General features: G+C 38.1%; 1 long non-coding RNA gene across 6 annotated transcripts in view; it reads right to left on the bottom strand.

Annotated features, from left to right (window-relative positions):
• LOC122560208 overlaps positions 1-4,207 on the bottom strand; it is a 150,557-nt gene that overhangs the window by 41,196 nt on the left and 105,154 nt on the right. For 5 of the 6 annotated variants that reach the window (XR_006314699.1, XR_006314697.1, XR_006314700.1 and 2 more), the window contains exon 3: positions 2,601-2,727. This is a non-coding gene — a long non-coding RNA (uncharacterized LOC122560208). Of the gene's footprint in view, positions 1-105; positions 984-2,600; positions 2,728-4,207 lie in introns of those variants that run through there. The other variant, XR_006314703.1, reaches the window with a different exon arrangement.

A 4,207-nucleotide genomic window follows, 5' to 3' on the forward strand; every position in this document is an offset into this window, starting at 1 on the left:
TTGCAACATTTAAGAGGCATTTGGATGGGTATATGAATAGGAAGGGTTTGGAGGGATATGGGCCGGGTACTGGCAGGCGGGGTTAGATTGGATTGGGATATCTGATTGGCATGGACGAGTTGGACCGAAGAGTCTGTTTCAGTGCTGTACATCTCTATGACTCTATGACTCTAAGAGCAAAGGAGTCTAGGCACACAGGTCAACAAACTATGATAGAGGAATTTCTGGTTGGATAAGCATTTAAAGATGATAACTAAAAAGGTTCTGGATGTTACTTTTAGAGTTCAGAATCCAAAAGTTGTAAAGTTATGTTAAACATCTCTAGTCCTCTGTTCATATTCTAATAAGAGTACAGTTCACAGTTTTGATCTCCATTGAGCAAAAAAGTGACGCAGAAGTGTTTGAAAATGTATTAAGAGATTTATGAGGGTTTTACCAGAACTGAGAGATTACAGCTGTGGGGACAATTTATACTGCTTGAAGCTTTTTTTTCTGATAAAACACTTGAAATCACTTGAGAGAATTCGTTCAAAATATGAATAGTGAGGATACTATTTCAAATATGGGAAACATACAAAACTAAGGGCTATCAATACAAGTTAGTTACTATTAAATCCAGTAGGGGAAAAAAGGGAAGTTGCTTTACTCAAAGAGTGATTAAAGTGTGGGATTTGCTACCATTGGAAAGAGTTGAAACAAATTGCTTTGATATTTTCAAAAAGAAACTAGATAATAACATGATAGGGAAAAGAACATGGGACAGATATGCTGAAAGGTCAAAGAAGGTAGGTGGAATACAAGAAGACTGGCATGGAATACAAAATCCAGCATAGGCTTGTTGGGCTAAACAGTCTGCTAAGTGCTGTATGTAATTCTGTGTAAAATCTGTAGTTTTAAATATTTCTTCAGGCAGGATGTATCTCCGCACACTCTATGGAGACTGAAAAAGCCACATTTTGGCTTTTCTAGTCTTTTTAATCCATCTGTAAAATCAAGTTGCTATGGTTACTAAAACCAGAAACTAACTGTTAAACTAGAAGAGATTTTCAGTATCACAAGATACAATACCACGATTCTTTACATTCAAGGACATTTAATTTCACTTATAATTGTTCAAATGCACAATCTATTATTTTCAAGCAAATAAATTAGTTTGAGTTTAAGTTAGTTTTATTTTAAAATTATCACTGACATTCTACAAAATTGTATCAGGACATGTTTTTGTAGAAAATTTAAATATTGGGCATCATTAATGTAAGAATAGATACAGGAATTGATATCTAACTTAAGCAATTACTTTTCCAATTGTATGGTTGTATAAATTTGCATGTTATTTTAAAAAGCGCAGACTTCTCTTTGTGTACACATTCATCCCCTGGCTTGTAATCTAAGAGAAAAAGTGACACATCCAAAGTGTGAACTCACAATTTTATCCAATGAATTTCACTGGAGTGAAAATCAGGCAGAGTCTACAATGGGTGGGTAACATGCTACAACAGATTAACCTCCAGATGGCATTTCTTTACTGTTGTACCAATGTATTCTTTAGTACTCATCATGTTACTTTTCCACGCTTTCGCCCCCTCTCTCTCTCGCCCTCTCTCTCTCTCACCCTCTCTCTCTCTCGCCCTCTCTCTCTCTCTCACACATTTCATCAAGAATACTGATGAAAAGTTTGCTGTCTGCAAACAATTTCTATGCCTTGTATTTCCTTCTTTGATCACATTAACTTCTTTATGTTCTGACTTAATATTTCAAAGTCTAACATGAGTTTATCATGGAAAGGATTATTTTCCACCTTCAACAAACTTCTGAAATTTCTGCACTCGCAATTGTGTATAAATTAATGCTAATTTTATCCTTCCTTCTTTAATGATAATATTGCTTTTTGAATTTTCACATTTTTTGCAAGAACTTGTACAAATATTTTCCCTGGGGTATCCTACACGGTTCAGTTCTCAGAATATATTTTTGAGTCTCTTTTCATTCAATTCCTTCCACTGAAATCTGGGATGAATTTTACTGAACAGGGTTGGGGGATGCTGATGATGATGATGATGATAAACAAGGCTGTCCCATGGTGAAAACATGCTCTGAGGGTTTGGACTTCTGTCCCGCAGTCAGAGGACATCTCAGTCTCAAGAGATGTCAGACAATCTGAGGGTCCAGCAGCATTAGAATTCAAAAGTGGTTGGTCATAGGACCAATTGAGGATTGGCATGAAAAGCTAATGGGGACAGCTAATTAGTAAAATAAAATAGATATTAAAGGCTGAAAAGGTGACAGCAGCATGGGAGTTGTGAAAATGTCACTTTCCAAATAGTCATCCAACAATTTCCCTGATTTCAGAACTGAAGTTACAACTACAACCAAATATAAAGTGCCACAACCAAAATGAAAGGCTGTAAAACCATATCGATAAATAATAAGCACTGTCTACTTCTAAAACAAGGCACAGCATATAACCGACTTAGGACAGCTCCAACTTAAAAAAAGCATCTAGTTTAAAAGGTCTTGAAAGCAGAGGTCAAAATTCAGCAAACAGTCTCGCACAAAATGGAAATAGGTACATTTTTAAAAAGTTCTCGATAAGTCCTTACCTGTCTCTAGAAATCAGTTGATTCTACAATTTTCATTTTGTGAAACTGTATAAAAATTTGGAAGTTGACTGTGTGAAATCATCACTGCTTTTGGCACAAATAACGTCCACAGGTACACGTGAGAAACCTTTAAAGGAACAGAAGCTTTTAAAGGAACAGCAGCAGATCATTAAGAGAAAAGAGAGAAAATAAAACAACAAAATACAAAAGAAATTACACAACCAATGAAGATTCTTATACTGATACAAATGAATTAGGAGCAGAAACAAATCTCTCAGCTCCTTGAGCCTCGTTCATAATTTAGTAAGATCATGGCTAATATGCATGCTCCACATTTCTGCCAATCCAAACAACATTTCACCCCTTGCTTCTACTGCTTTTTGAGGGAGAAATCCTCATCTAAACGCATTATTCACATTCGATATGGGCTGAAATTGGAATTGGGTTCCATGGTACATCATTTTCAAAATAAAACATCACAGTGATTGGTGTAGGTGCATTACTTTCATTTAGAAGAAAGACAGTGTGTTAAAATCAAAGGTGATTGAACAATGCTGGAAAAAAATGTTCACACTAGATTTCTACCCTGGAAGAGCTTAATCCCAATTTCTCAGCTCCCAAGTACTTTCTCAAGTTCAATCCTAAGAACAGATACTGGTCCATACATGTTCCCCTGGAGTCATAGGGACTCACAACTTCTTAAACACTTGTCATTCGATATAATTTTTACATTTTTCAATTGCATTGCAGATGTGCTGGGACATATTTCAGCATATGTGTGTCATCCTTGTAAATCTGTAAGGTTTGTATTGCAGATGACAATGCTCAGAGCTTGACATAAACCTCCATCAGCACATGACAGCAACAAGGATGCCTGGTTGTCTTTTCAACAGGAACAAATGTCAAATCAATATGAGCCAAATCAATTTCTTTCATTCAAGGTAAACCTCAACTGGTATTAGACATCATCCTTCCAAAATAGAAGATGCACAGAAGATGCAAACACTATAAGATGAAGGTAACTTCTCAAAGTTATTCCAATTCTTTAACTTTTCATCAGACTTGCCCCCACAGCCATTTCTCCTTTCTCAGCATCCCTGCCTACGGAACCGACTGACCCCGCACGGACTCCGGACTACGTTCAGACCAACAAAATTTGGACCCAACCAGGAAAACTGAACTGATCCTCACACTGAGCAACTTCTCTTTCCAATCCTCCCACCTCCTCCAAACCAAAGGAGTAGCCATGGGCACCTGCATGGGCCCTAGCTATGCCTGCCTCTTTGTAGGATATGTGGAACAGTCCATCTTCCGCAGCTACACTGGCACACCCCCCACCTTTTCCTCCGCTACATCGATGACTGTATCGGCTCTGCCTCGTGCTCCCACGAGGAGGTTGAACAGTTCATTCACTTTACCAACACTTTCCACCCCAACCTCAAATTTATCAGGACCATCTCAGACTGCTCCCTCCCCTTCCTAGACCTCTCCATTTCTATCTCGGGCGACCGAATCAACACGGACATTTACTATAAACCGACCGACTCCCACAGCTACCTAGACTACACCTCCTCCTACCCTGCCCCCTGTAAAAACGCCATCTCATT

Source organism: Chiloscyllium plagiosum, chromosome 20, assembly GCF_004010195.1.
Source record: "Chiloscyllium plagiosum isolate BGI_BamShark_2017 chromosome 20, ASM401019v2, whole genome shotgun sequence".
Taxonomy (NCBI): Eukaryota; Metazoa; Chordata; class Chondrichthyes; order Orectolobiformes; family Hemiscylliidae; genus Chiloscyllium; species Chiloscyllium plagiosum.